The sequence below is a fragment of the Pan paniscus genome, chromosome 19 (genome assembly GCF_029289425.2).
Source record: "Pan paniscus chromosome 19, NHGRI_mPanPan1-v2.0_pri, whole genome shotgun sequence".
Taxonomy (NCBI): domain Eukaryota; kingdom Metazoa; phylum Chordata; class Mammalia; order Primates; family Hominidae; genus Pan; species Pan paniscus.
In genome coordinates this window covers 14,536,697-14,552,108 of record NC_073268.2, presented here as the reverse complement: position 1 = coordinate 14,552,108, position 15,412 = coordinate 14,536,697, and the positions used below count along the sequence as shown (strand labels likewise).

Here is a 15,412-nt window from a genome sequence, read left to right as displayed (position 1 = left end):
ACTTTTCTTTCTATCTGAGCAGGATTTTAGACATGGATTCATCAATGCTCAGTTGCAGTACTGTACATGGGAGAAGTCAGGAGTGATAGTTGAGCTAAGAGATAGAGACATCAGTAGAGGTATGTACCGTCACAGTTTGCGAGACAGGCAATAAGAGGAGTTCATTCAACTAATATTTGCTAAGTATCTACCACAAACTCCCAAACTTCTAGAAATTGAAGACACAGCAGTAAACAAAGAGACAAAAATCCCACTCTTATTCTGTTACACACCATATATTTACTATATATATTCTGGAGTATGTAAAAGCAAATCCCAGACATCATGTCATTTCACCTTTGAATATTTTAGTATATGTCTCTAACTGATAAGGACTTTAAAAATACATAGCCTTCATACATAACTACCATATCATTTATCATATCATAATATATAGTGCCATGATATTATTTAATAGTTATTATGCATTTATATTTTCACTTATGTTTAAAAATGTCTTTTTAAAATTAGTTACTTTGGGCCGGGTGTGGTGGCTCACACCTGTGATCCCAGCCCTTTGGGAGGCCCAGGCAGGTGGATCACTTGAGGGCCAGGAGTTTGCATCCAGCCTGGTCAACATAGCGAAACCCCATCTGTACTAAAAATACAAAAATTAGCCGGTCGTGTTGGCGTGCACTTGTAGTCCCAGCTACTCGTGAGGCTGAGGCAGGAGAATCGCTTGAACCCGGGAGGCGGAAGTTGCAGTGAGCAGAGAGTGCGCCATTTGCACTCCATCCTGGGCAACAGAGCGACTCTGTATCAATCAATCAATCAATCAATCAATCAATCAAATTAGGTGCCTTGAATCCAGGTTCAAATCCAGGGCCACATATTGTATTTGGTCTCTTGTCTCTATTAAAATCTAACAGTTCCCTAGCCTTCCTTTGGTATCCTTTTATGTCTCTTAAATTTTTTTTTTTTTTTTTTTTTGAGCTGGAGTCTCATGCTGGAGTGCAGTGGCACAATCTCAGCTCACTGCAAGCTCCGCCTCCCGGGTTCACGCCATCCTCCTGACTCAGCCTCCCAGGTAGCTGGGACTACAGGTGCCCGCCACCACGCCCGGCTAATTTTTTGTATTTTTAGTAGAGATGGGATTTCACCGTGTTGGCCAGGATGGTCTCGATCTCCTGACCTCGTGATCCACCCGCCTTGGCTTCCCAAAGTGCTGGGATTACAGGCGTGAGCCACCGCACCTGGCCTTCAAATTTTTTTATTTTAAAATTATCATACAGTAAAATTAGCTTTTTGGTATACAGTTCTACACATTTTAACACATGTATAGATTCATGTAACCACGACCACGGTGAGTATACACAACAGTTTTTTCACCTGCGTGTGTGGGGTAGGAGGGGATTTGGTGGTTGATCCTCTATGACACACTGTTAGGCACCCCCTTGATTGTTGCTCTATGGCTCACCTTTCCACATTGAACCTCCCAGGGCCGAGCCTTTCCAGGTTCTGCGGGGGTTTAGTGGCTCACTTGCCATTGCGTTACTCTTCTTCAGGGTAAGGAAGATTGAATTGCCCAAGCTTCCACATCGTATTGTGGAATTCAGACTCGAACCCAGGTTTTCCATCTTCAAACCTCTGTGTTTAAAATTTATTGTATAAAACTAGAAAAAAGCCTGAGCACATAAGAGTACCAGAAGAACCAATTTCAGAATATAGATGCAGGATTCCTAAATAAAACAGTAACCAACTGAATCTAGCACAAATTAATGAAAAATCTGTGCATGGTAGATAACTCAATACATAAATATGAAGTAAAATGAGGTACCATTTTTGTGCAGAGGTTACTAACTTGGCAGAGATTTTAAGAGAAATACTACCAACTATAGGCAATGGATGGAGAAAATAGGCATTCTTATATGTTTCTGGTGTGAAACCAAATTGGTACCACCTTTCAAGGGGTCAATTTTACTATATATAACAAAACTCTTAATATTCCATGCAACTTTTAATCCAGAAGTTCTGCCTCTAGGAATTTATTTTCAGGAAGCAATCATGATATTCACAAAAATTTAGCTATGAGGATATTCATTTCAGTGTTATTTATAATATTGAAAAATTAATAACAATGTATCTGTCCACTAATACTGACTTCATAAAATAAAATACCAGACACAAAATAATGTTGAAGAATAATTTTAATAACATGAACATATGATAATGTTACATTCAGTGAAATACACAGTTTCAAAACAGTATTTTTTTGTATTACAAGGGATTCTTTCTGCTGCAAGTAATGAAAACTCAACTAAAAATGGCTTAAGAGAAAGAAAAGGAAGATATTGATTCAAAATACTGGAAAGTCCAGGGCCACAGTGCCTTCAGGTAAGGCTGCATCCAGCCTCATCATCAGTAATCTGTTTCCGTCTCTTGGTTTGGCTTTACTTTCAGATAGACCCTCTAAAAGCATTGTTAAAGAGAGCTACTAGCAGCTCTGGGATTGTGCTTTACCAACTTGATAACCTAACAGGACAAGAGAATTTCCTTTCAAATCATTCTAGCAAAAATCCTAGGGCTGAATCTCATTGGCCAGGTCTGGCTCATGTACTCCTCTCTTTAACTGAGAGGAGGTGTGAGTCCCATTTGAACTATGTCATAATAATGATAGCTGAAATTTATTGAATATTGATTATGTGTCAGATTATGAGTCTGAGTCCCATGATTTGATGTGTAACTTTGAGCAATTTAACCTTCCTAAGCCAGAAAAGAACACATAATCTGTGTCCTCTGTATTATTTCATTAAATTCTCTTGGCAATCCTAGTGAAACAGATTCTATGTCCATCCTCATTTTATGGATGAAGAAACTGAAGCTCAGGCACGTTAATTATTGTCTTAGTCCATTTAGCATTGCTATAAAGGAATACCTGAGGCTGGGTAATTTCTAAAGAAAAGAGGCCAATTTGGCTTATGGGTCTTTGGCTTTACAAGAAGCATGGCACTGGCATCTGCATCAGGTGAGGGCCTCAGGCTGCTTCTACTAATGCTGGAAAGTGAAGGGGAGCCAGCGTGTGTGGAGATCACATGGCGAGAGAGGAAGCAAGGTGTGGAGGCGGTGCCAGGCTCTTTTTAACAATCAGTTCTCCTGCTAATGAACAGAGGAAGAACTTACCCTTGAGGGAAGGCACTAATTTATTGATGAGGGACCCACCCCCATGACCCACGTACCTCCCACTGGGCCCGACCTTCAACATTAGGGATCAAATTTCAATATGGGATTTGAAGGAGACAAACATCCAAACTAAAGCAAGTTTATTATTTAAGTTGAAAGAATTAGCAAATGATGCATTCACTCACATGGATTGAGAATATGGGAGGCAGCAGTTCTTCAAAGAAGAATCAGATGCTGCTTCAGACATTGACTATGAAGCCCAAAACAAAAGTAAAGAAAAACAAAACAGCCCCATAGAATAAACAAGCATACAAAAACTTTAAAAGTCTACTATTAATATACTTGGAAAGGTACAGAATAGATTGCACCCATGTTATAAGAACAGAATAAGATCCTGATAATTTTAAGAGAAGAAAAAAGGGCCCTTAAAAATTAAAGCAAGAGAGTAGACCTGAAAAATGTAACAGAAGAGTTGGACGATAAACTTGAGGAAATCGCCCAAGAAGACACAGAGATGAACAATAGAAGAGAAAAGATACGGAAGATTAGAGATTAAGACTGGCGTGTTCAGGCCGGGTGCGGTGGCTCACACCTGTAATCGCAGCACTTTGGGAGGCCGAGACGGGCGGATCACGAGGTTAGGAGATCGAGACCATCCTGGCTAACACGGTGAAACCCTGTCTCTACTAAAAATATTAAAAAAATTAGCCGGGCGTGGTGGCGGGCACCTGTGGTCCCAGCTACTCGGGAGGCTGAGGCAGGAGAATGGCGTGAACTTGGGAGGCGGAGCTGGCAGTGAGCCGAGATCGCGCCACTGCACTCTAGCCTGGGCGACAGAGCGAGACTCCGTCTCAAAAAAAAAAAAAAAAAAAAAAACAAACCACTGGCGTGTTCAATATCTGAATAATTGGTGCTCAAGAGAGAAAAAGAATATGTAGGAGAGGCAGTCATCAATAAAACCATACAGAAAAGTTTACTCAAAACTCATGAAGGACATGAGTTTCCAGATTGAAAGGGTTCTTCAAGTGCCCAGAGAAACGGATGAAAAAAGACCTGTCAAGGCACATTATCATGGAGTTTCAGAACAAAGTCCAAGAGATCTTAAAAGCTTAGAGAGCAAGGGAGAGGGTACATACGAAGATCAAATATAAAGGATCGGGAATCAGCTTTGGCTTTGCCGGCTTCAATAAACAATGGTAGAGGCAAGAGACACCAGAGCAATGCTTTTCAAAATTCTTAAGAAAAACTATTCCCAGCCTAGAATTCTGCACCCAGCTAAATTATCAATCAAATATGAGTGTAAAATAAGGGCATTTTCAGATATGCAAGATTTACTTCCCATGCGTTCTTTCTTAAGGGGCTACTGGAGGCTGTGCTTCTTGAATAAGAGGACAAGCCAAGAAAGAACATATAGGACACAACAGGTAGGAATCAAACACAGGAGAGTGGTGAAGGGACTCTAGGGTAAGGGTGATGGGAGAGTCCAGAATGACAGTTATGCACTAGGTGCAGAAGGAAACAAGTCCAGCCTGAAGAAGTGGGACACCAGGACTCCAGGGAGAGACACACTGAGGGCTTCCATCACCACCGTCCCCACTGCCATCATGCTAACTTTTAAATCAAGGACTCAATACCCAGAGTCTGGCCCAGATTTTTCCTTTGTACTTTCTTTATTTTGACCACATGCTGATAAAGTTCCTGCTCATTCCTCGAGTGCTCTGATGCTTGATCTACTGTGGGTGTCATCCAGAAATGTTCTGCCTTGACCTCTTCTGGGAAGTGGAGGAGAAGTCGTGATGAGCAGAATATACACAACAGCCATCTCCTTCTGACTATATCCTGGCCAAACATCTAAAACCCGGCCCATTCTCCAGCGTTACCGTATGTCTCACCTGTGCTGAGCCCAGTGATTCCCAGTGTTACTCATCATCTTACTCAATGATTTTCCCATAAAAAGCTCTTATAAATGCTTAGGGAAGCTGAAGCCAGACAATGACCGAGAGGCTATTCAGTTTATCTTCTCCTCCTGAGCCTTCCTCAAACAGTGGTAACATCACCCTTTCCTTATTCTTCTAGATTGGTGCTTGCTGCTCAGTGTTTCAAAACTAAGTCATGTTGTTTAGGGATGTGTATATTGGTGGAAAACTGTAAAGGAAACAGGAGAATGATTAACATAAGTCATCATCGTGGTTATCACTGCGGGTGGAGAAGAGACCACAATTTGGGAGGGATAAGCAGAGGCTTCTAAAGGACTGGTTATGTTTATACCTTAAACTGGGTAGATGATTATTTACCTTATTATTATATTAGGTTGGTGCAAAAGTAATTGTGGCATTTGCTCTTACTTTTAAATATTTCTATCGAGCAAATTTTATCCATCCTTCTATTTGTATGATGCATTTTACAACAAACCATTTAAAAAATCAGGTGCTGGCCGGGCGCGGTGGCTCACGCCTATAATCCCGGAACTTTGGGAGGCCAAGGAGGGCGGATCACGAGGTCAGGAGATCGAGACCATCCTGGCTAACATGGTGAAACCCCATCTCTACTAAAAATACAAAAAATTAGCCGGGCTTGGTGGTGGGCACCTGTAGTCCCCAGCTACCTAGGAGGCTGAGGCAGGAAAATTGCTTGAACACGGGAGGCGGAGCTTGCAGTGAGGCAAGATCACGCCACTGCACTCCAGCCTGGGCATCAGAGCGAGACTCTGTCTCAAAAAAAAATCAGGTGCTGTTACTCAATAAAAGGGGAAGTCAATGAAACAATTAGAAATAAGACATATTTATTCTGAATCTTTGGATAACAAAAATACCTGCAAAGAGAAAGGATAAGAAGGGACAATTTATTTATTTAATTTAATTTTTTGAGACGGAGTCTTGCTCTGTCACCCAGGCTGGAGTGCAATGGCGCGATCTTGGCTCACTGCAACCTCCGCCTCCCAGGTTCAAGCAATTCTCCTGCCTCAGCCTCCTGAGTAGCTGGGATTACAGGCGCCTGCCACCACGCCTGGCTAATTTTTGTATTTTTAGTAGAGATGGGGTTTCGCCATGTTGGCCAGAATGGTCTCAGTCTCTTGACCTGGTGATCCGCCCGCCTCGGCCCCCAAAGTGCTGGGGTTTCAGGCGTGAACCACGGCGCCCGGCCTATTTTATTTATTTATTTTTGAGACGGAGTCTCACTCTGTCACCCAGGCTAGAGTGCAATAGCACGATCTCGGCTCACTGCAACCTCCGCCTCCTAGGTTCAAACGATTCTCCTGCCTCAGCCTCCCAAGTAGCTGGGATTACAGGCGCCTGTCACCACGCCTGGCTAATTTTTGTGTTTTTAGTAGAGCTGGGGGTTTCACCGTGTTGGCCAGAATGGTCTCCATCTCTTGACCTCGTGATCCGCCCGCCTTGGCTTCCCAAAGTGCTGAGATAACAGGCGTGAGCCACTGCGCCCGGCCCTACATTTTATTTTTTTAAAAGTGAAGCAAATTTATTAAGAAAGTGAAGGAATAAAAGAATGGCTACTCCATAGGCAGAGCAGCCAGGAAGAGACATTTTTTTTTCTCTGGCTCTTTTTTTGCTGTATCTCAAAAAGAGTAGGAGTTGTTTTGAGCCTACGCACGGAAGGAACCGGAATAGTAAAACTTACCATTTCCTACAGGCATCTCTGTGTGTCTGTCTGCTCTGTTCTCTATTAGCTCTACAGACACTCCTCTGTTTATGATGGGGCTGTATCCTGATAAACCCATTGTAAGTTGAAAATATCGTTAAGTCAAAAATGCATGTAATACACCTAACCTAGTCTAAGGTAGCTTAGCCTAGCCTACCTTAAATGTGGTCAGAACACTTACATTAGCCTCAAGTTGGCAAAATGATCTAACGCACAGCCCATTTTATAATAAAGTGTTGACTATCTCATGTAATTTATTGAATATTATGCTGAAAGTGAAAAACAGAATGGTTGTATGGGTATTTGAGGTACAGTTTCTGCTGAATGTGTATTGCTTTTGCACCATCCTAAAGTTGAAAAACACCAAGTTGAACCATCGTGGGTTGGGGATTGTCTGTATAACGAATCTCCCCAAAATGTATTGTCTTAAAATAACAACCGGCCGGGTGCGGTGGCTCACGCCTGTAATCTCAGCACTTTGGGAGGCGCTGAGGCGGGCGGATCACGAGGTCAGGAGATCGAGACCATCCTGGCTAACACGGTGAGACCCCGTCTCTACTAAAAATACAAAAAATTAGCCAGGTGTGGTGGCGGGCGCCTGTAGTCCCAGCTACCGGGAGGCTGAGGCAGGAGAATGGTGTGAACCTGGGAGGCGGAGCTTGCAAAGTGAGCCGAGATCGCGCCACTGCACTCCAGCCTGGACGACAGAGTGAGACTCCAAAAAAGAAAACAGAAACAAACAAACAAAAAAACCAACCACTACTTATTTGTTGGTTTACAATGCTGAACTTTGGGAAGGGATTGACAGGAACAGCTTGGTTTTGTTTCATGTGGTGTTGGCTGGGCCGCCTTGCCTGGGTCCGGGTGGTTTCACTCACCTGTGTGGCTCAGCAGAGGTGTCTAGAACAGCAAAAGACTGGCCAGACCAATCTCTCCAGCAGGCAGTCGGTCTTCTTCTTCCTATTTTTTATTATACTTTAAGTTCTGGGGTACATGTGCAGAACGTGCAGTTTTGTTACATAGGTATACACGTGCCATGGTGGTTTGCTGCGCCCATCAACCGGTCACCTACATTAGGTATTTCTCCTAATGCTATCCCTCCCCTAGCCCCCCACCCCCCAACAGTCCCCAGTGTGTGATGTTCCCCTCCCCGTGTCCATGTGTTCTCATTGTTCAGCTCCCCGTTATGAGTGAGAACATGTGGTGTTTGGTTTTCTGTTCCTGTGTTAGTTTGTTGAGAATGATGGTCTCCAGCTTCATCCATGTCCCTGCAAAGGACATGAACTCATCCTTTTTTATGGCTGCATAGTATTCCATGGTGTATATGTGCCACATTTTCTTTATCCAGTCTATCATTGATGGACATTTGGGTTGGTTCCAAGTCATTACTATTGTGAATAGTGCTGCAATAAACATACATGTGCATGTGTCTTTATAGTAGAATGATTTATAATCCTTTGGGGTATATACCCAGTAACAGGATTGCTGAGTCAAATGGTATTTCTGGTTCTGGATCCTTAAGGAATTGCCACATTGTCTTCCACAATGGTTGAACTAATTACACTCCCACCAACAGTGTAAAAGTGTTCCTATTTCTCCACATCCTCTCCAGCATCTGTTGTTTCCTGGGCAGTTGGTCTTCTTTATGCAGTGGCTCAGGGCTCCAAGAGAAGGAAAGTGCAAGGTGTCAAGCCTCTTCGTGGTCAAGAACTGGCACCGTGTCACCTCTGCATTCTGTTGGTCAAAGTAAGTCACAAGGCCAGTCTAGAACGCAGGGAGACATAGATTTCATCTCATGATGGGAGAAGTGCTTACTAGGTGAGAAGCATTTGTGGCAGCTATTTTTGCAAACAATTTGCCATATCTTTTCTTCCATCTCATAATTTTGGTGTGTACGTAATTTTAATTTGCTATAGCCGAACTCCACATGTTTTTCTGTCACCTCCAACTTTATTGCTAAGTAGCAAATTCTTTTTGTTTAGGTTTAAATTCCTAAGAACAGTTGGTTTAATTCATCTCTTTACCTCGTGTCAGTGGTCGGAGGTCAGAGGCCATCCTTTTTTTTTTTTTCCTGAGTTTTTATTTTGAAAAGCCTTCGGGTCTGGGCACAGTGGCTCATGCCTGTAATCCCAACACTTTGGGAGGCCAAGGCGGGTGGATCATGAGGTCAGGAGTTCAAGACCAGCCTGGCCAACATGGTGAAACCCCATCTCTACTAAAAATACAAAAATTAGCCAGGTGCAGTGTCAGGTGCCTGTAATCCCGGCTACTTGGGAGGCTGAGGCAGGAGAATCGCTTGAACCCTGCGGGTAGAGGTTGCAATGAGCCGAGATCGTGCCACTGCACTCTAGCCTGGGCAACAGAGTAAGACTCCATCTAAAAAAAAAAAAAAAATGCCTTTGGGATAGTTGTAAGAACAGTACCATGAATGCCTATAGACGCTTCACTTAGATTCACCAATTTTAACGTTGGCCACATTTGTTTGATCACACATTCTTTCTCCATGCATATATATATGGAGTTGGTTGAAGACATCATGACATTTTACCTTTAAATACTTTAGCATGTATCTGCTGAGAACAAGGGCATTCTCTTACATAACCACAACCAAATTACCACACTCAAGAAATTTAACATTTATATACCACTATCATCTAGTGTACTAACTATATTCATATTTCCACAATTGCCCCATCATGTCCTTTATATACCATTCTTTTTTGATCCAATACTTAATCTGTGATCACACATCAAAATTAGTTGCCATGTCTCCCTAATATTCTGTTTTTTTGAAAGACAGGAGGATCTCACTCCCTTGCCCAGATAGGAATGCAGTGGCTTGATCATGGCTCATTGCAGCCTTGACCTCCTGGGTTCAAGTGATCCTCCCGCCTCATTTTTTGATTTTTCTTGTATGTAGAGATGGGGTTTCACTATGTTGCCCAGGCTAGTCTTGAACTCCTGGGCTCAAGTGATCCTCCTGCCTCTGCCTCCCAAAGTGTTGGGATTACAGGCGTGAGCCTCCCTACTGTTATTTAATTTAGATAAGTTCTCTGTCCTCTTTTGTCTTTTAGGACATTGACGTTTTGGAAAGTCTAGGCTGGTTGTTTTGTACAATGTCTTTCAATATGGATTTGCCTGATTGTTTCCTCATGATTAGATTCAGCTTAAACATTTTTAGCAAGACTACGCCATAGGTGATGTGTGGCCAGTCACTTTAGGGGCTACTCTTAGACAATTGTTGGCCAGTTGCCTGTGCTTTGCTCCCATCCCACCCCACCTCCCATCATTTCCTTTGCCTGAAGTCTTTTGGGTAAGTTTGGCCACAGAAAGATGATAGCAGATGACTGGTGGGTGGGAGGAGGGGAAAGGCTAGGATATTGCCCCCTATTTCTCTGTTTTCCGTGACAGCTTTTCTTGTGTGTCTCCAATTCCTCCCAACCAAACGCTCTCTGTGGTTCCAGCTCCTGTGGGGGAAATACCCTCTCCTTAGTTCTGGCTCTTTCTGTTTGGCCTCAACTTCTGTGCTCTGATGAAACTACCTCCTCCCGTTGACCCTTTAGTTCCAGGGTGGCGGTTGCTTTTGGCTGTTGCCGACCTCTCAGTGGCCTCATCATCTCATCCTGTGTTTGGCTTCTCAGCTTTTCCATTTCCTGTGTAACCAATTTCCTTATTAACATTCCTCTTTATTTGGTTTGAAAAGTCTAGGGTGGTGTCTGTTTTCTTGACTAAACCTTGACTAATATAGGTAGGGTTTTCATCCTCAGTGTGATTTGTGTGACTTGTGGAATGGGGCCACGTGGCACAAAATAAGGCAGCATTAGCAACAGGAGTTATATGAGTGGAAATTCCTTTATAAGGAGAAATAAGCAGTGTAGGCCTCCTCCCTGGTTACACAAAAGGAAATATACAAAAAAGAAACATCTCAAGGTGGTAGAATTTTGCATGGTTTTTATATTATTTTTCTTCTTTTCTGTTCATCCAAATTACCTAAATTTTTTTTTACAATGGATGTAGATACTTTTGACATGAAGAAAAAATTGCCATATTTGTAAACAAATGAAGGAGAATGGTGTACAGGTGTACAAGTTGTACACAATAAAATATTATCAGAGGATACAAAAGTGGCTAACCCCCATCAAAAGACAAAAGACAAAATTACAACAAATTTAGAGACCTTAATTGGTTTTTATTTGCCATTCTAGAATAAGGTAACACCTCATCCTACAAAATAGAATGAGTGCTCTGAGGAGCTGAGCAGAGGCGGTTGGTTTTATAGGCAGAAAATGGCTGAGGAAAGCAGAAATAGAAAATAAAAGGTAGACTGGTTGTTTCAGAGTTACTTTCCTCGTAAAGATTAAAGCAGAGTGGACTTCCTTATTATACCAGCTAAAATTGGGTTGTTTGGGGATTTGGCTATTATGTCTCACTCTCCTGATTTCTTGGAAGGTCAGATAAACAACTTAGTTTTGTCTTGATGATGTGGACCTGTAGAATGAGTGACTCCATTTTGGTTTGGTCTGTTGGACTTAGTATAGGAGCTCAGTCAAAACCAATGGCCTCCGATACATTTTATTTAATACCCCCACAAAAGCATTTGGCTCCCAAACCTTTTAAATAGAAAAAATAAGAAGGTCATTCAGTGTAAGATGATAAAAAGAGTAACAAGAGACTACTCTTATGAAATTTCTTCATATAAAATGCTTATACTTTTTGGTATGTCTGATATAGTTTATAATCTAATAATTTAAAAAATTTCACAAAAAACAAAATCGTAAAATGGGAAATGGTTTAGTTGTTGAGGTTTTCACGTGATCACTCTAGCTCACAAATGGGCAAGTCTCCAGTGATCAAGAAAAAACTACACTGGTACTTATGGAAATGTTTACATTTAATAGGCGACATAACAGTGATTGTTTATAACAATTAAAGGCACTTTTTTCAACGTTTAATTACTTAGCTATCCTTAGGAATTTTGGAAAGCTCATTAGAAACCGAAGAATTTAAAGGGGTACCAAAGTAGCTGAAGCATGAGTTAGAATTCATAGAGAATGAGTAAAAAAGACTAGGAAATATTAGTGAAAACATCAAATAGACTGCAAGGTTACAATAAAACTGCAGTAACCAAGACAAACAGAAATAATCAGAGATAAAATGGATTACTGGAAATGAGAAGTGCAAAAATGTAGAGGTACTCAGTAAGTATCAGATTTGAAAAATTAACAAGAAGTTTTCACAGAAGAGCCTAACATAGGAAATATGTACGGTAAGTGAGGGCATGCGAAAACCTGCTTCCACCCTACGTATAATCCAATATAATCTGGTACAAAATGTCTTGAAGAGTCAAAAGAAGGTAGTTTCCTAGGTGTTTAACTGTTTCAATGGCTCCCATCAGTAAGTCATAGCTAGCAATGGACTTCTGACTTAAACCTGCTCATACCTGCTGCTATGGTTTGAATGTCTCCTCCAAAACCCATATTGAAATTTAATTGCCATCATGATAGTATTAAGAGATGGGACCTTTAAAGGGTAATTAGGTCATGAGGGCTTGGCCCTTATGAATAGATTGACGTTATCATGGGAGTGGCTTAGTTGTCATGGGAATTAGGTCTCCATTTTCTGTCTCTGTTTTGTGTGCTTGCTTGCCCTTCTGCCATGGGTTGATGCAGTAAGAAGGTCCTTGCCAGATTCTGACACCATGTTCTTAGGCTTTCTAGCCTCCAGAACTGTGAGTCAAATAAATTGCTATTCTTTTTAAATTAAATTAAATTTATTTATATATTTTGAGATGGAGTCTTGCACTGTTGCCCAGGATGGAGCACAGTGGCATGATCTGGGCTCACTGCAAGCTCCACCTCCTGGGTTCATGCCATTCTCCTGCCTCAGCCTCCCGGTAGCTGGGACTACAGGCACCCGCCACCATGCCCGGCTAATTTTTTGTACTTTTAGTAGAGATGGGGTTTCACCATGTTAGACAGGATAGTCTCGATCTCCTGACCTCGTGATCCACCCACCTTGGCCTCCCAAAGTGCTGGGATTACAGGCATGAGCCACTGCACCCGGCAGCCACTGCTATTCTTTATAAATTACCAAGTTGGTGACAGTCCATTATAGCAGCAGAAAATGGACTAAGACATCTGCCAAAACATGTATTTAGTCAGAGTGTGATTAAGGTTCTCTCAAGAGTTTATTCATTGGGCTCACTAAGTGCTATATGTTAGAAGAATAAGATTGTTAATTCTGTCTGAAATGAAGCATATTAATAAATAAATGCATTGACATTTTATTGTGAATAATTATGACCTTCTAGTATTGCATATTTATGTTATAGCTTAGGAACTTAGAAGAAAGTACCAAGTCAGAGTCAAACCTATTTGTCTTTACCACCCGCACTGAGACAAGAATCTGGGTTGAAGTAGTATCTCTGATTCTGAGAATCTCTTACTTTAGGATTTTCCATTGACAATATTGGAAAACATGATCTGGATTATGCAATATTTGGCTCTTCATAGGCTGCAAAGTTTTGAAAGGTGCTGGTGTGAATCTTGGCAGAGATCTCTGGCTTAGGCATTCCTTTACTTTCTCCCAACTTCATCCTGCATAAATATCTCATTAGAGCGATATCTAGTAATTCACAGGGCTATAGTGACACTCTATTGACACATCAGGAAAATTTTAGGACACAGGACTGGGAGGAGAAAACGGGCTTGGGGTACCTTCTTATAGCTATGTACCTAACACTACCAAAATAATAAAAAACCCAATGGCTTTTATGCTTAAAAATTGATATTTATTAATTATATAATTCAAGCCTTTTTCTTTTAAGTCTCCCCCCACTCTGTTTGTAGAAGTTCGAGGTCATGATTACCTTTCCAATTTCCAGAGACACTATAAAATAACCATCATTAGATTTTTAGCTGTAGGTAATAAATAGAAGGGTTATTATAACATTCTGAGCATAATAACTGGTGTTCCTAGAAATATCCAGGACAACTGTATTTGTCATTTCTGGCAATGTCTAAGGCCTTGAGGCATCAAACAGGCATCTAAATGGAAAATCTGTCTGAACTGTGGTCAGTGGAGGGTTGAGATTCTTTTGAAAGCTATTGATGTGCAGTTATGTGAAATATAACCGCCCTTTATGCCTGTAATCTGCTTGAGAGTAATCATGTACATAGTTAATACTCCAAACTACTTTTCTTTTTTTTTCTTTTATTATTATACTTTAAGTTTTAGGGTACCTGTGCACATTGTGCAGGTTAGTTACATATGTATACATGTGCCATGCTGGTGCGCTGCACCCACTAACTCGTCATCTAGCATTAGGTATATCTCCCAATGCTATCCCTCCCCCCTCCCCCCACCCCACAACAGTCCCCAGAGTGTGATGTTCCCCTTCCTGTGTCCATGTGATCTCATTGTTCAGTTCCCACCTATGAGCGAGAATATGCGGTGTTTGGTTTTTTGTTCTTGCGATAGTTTACTGAGAATGATGATTTCCAATTTCATCCATGTCCCTACAAAGGACATGAACTCATCATTTTTTATGGCTGCATAGTATTCCATGGTGTATATGTGCCACATTTTCTTAATCCAGTCTATCATTGTTGGACATTTGGGTTGGTTCCAAGTCTTTGCTATTGTGAATCATGCCACAATAAACATACGTGTGCATGTGTCTTTATAGCAGCATGATTTATAGTCCTTTGGGTATATACCCAGTAATGGGATGGCTGGGTCGAATGGTATTTCTAGTTCTAGATCCCTGAGGAATCGCCACACTGACTTCCACAATGGTTGAACTAGTTTACAGTCCCACCAACAGTGTAAAAGTGTTCCTATTTCTCCACATCCTCTCCAGCACCTGTTGTTTCCTGACTTTTTAATGATTGCCATTCTAACTGGTGTGAGATGGTATCTCATTGTGGTTTTGATTTGCATTTCTCTGATGGCCAGTGATGATGAGCATTTTTTCGTGTGTTTTTTGGCTGCATAAATGTCTTCTTTTGAGAAGTGTCTGTTCATGTCCTTTGCCCACTTTTTGATGGGGTTGTTTGTTTTTTTTTTGTAAATTTGTTTGAGTTCATTGTAGATTCTGATATTAGCCCTTTGTCAGATGAGTAGGTTGTGAAAATTTTCTCCCATTTTGTAGGTTGCCTGTTCACTCTGATGGTAGTTTCTTTTGCTGTACAGAAGCTCTTTAGTTTAATTAGATCCCATTTGTCAATTTCGTCTTTTGTTGCCATTGCTTTTGGTGTTTTAGACATGAAGTCCTTGCCCATGCCTATGTCCTGAATGGTATTGCCTAGGTTTTCTTCTAGGGTTTTTATGGTTTTAAGTCTAACGTTTAAGTCTTTAATCCATCTTGAATTGATTTTTGTATGAGGTGTAAGGAAGGGATCCAGTTTCAGCTTTCTACATGTGGCTAGCTGGTTTTCCCAGCACCATTTATTAAATAGGGAATCCTTTCCCCATTGCTTGTTTTTCTCAGGTTTGTCAAAGATCAGATAGTTGTAGATATGCGGCGTTATTTCTGAGGGCTCTGTTCTGTTCCATTGATCTATATCTCTGTTTTGGTACCAGTACCATGCTGTTT

General features: G+C 41.4%; 1 pseudogene; it reads left to right on the top strand.

Annotated features, from left to right (window-relative positions):
• The first annotated feature begins 401 nt into the window (after positions 1 to 401).
• Positions 402 to 15,412, top strand: part of LOC129394420 (transcription factor Spi-C-like) — a 32,459-nt pseudogene continuing 17,448 nt past the window's right edge.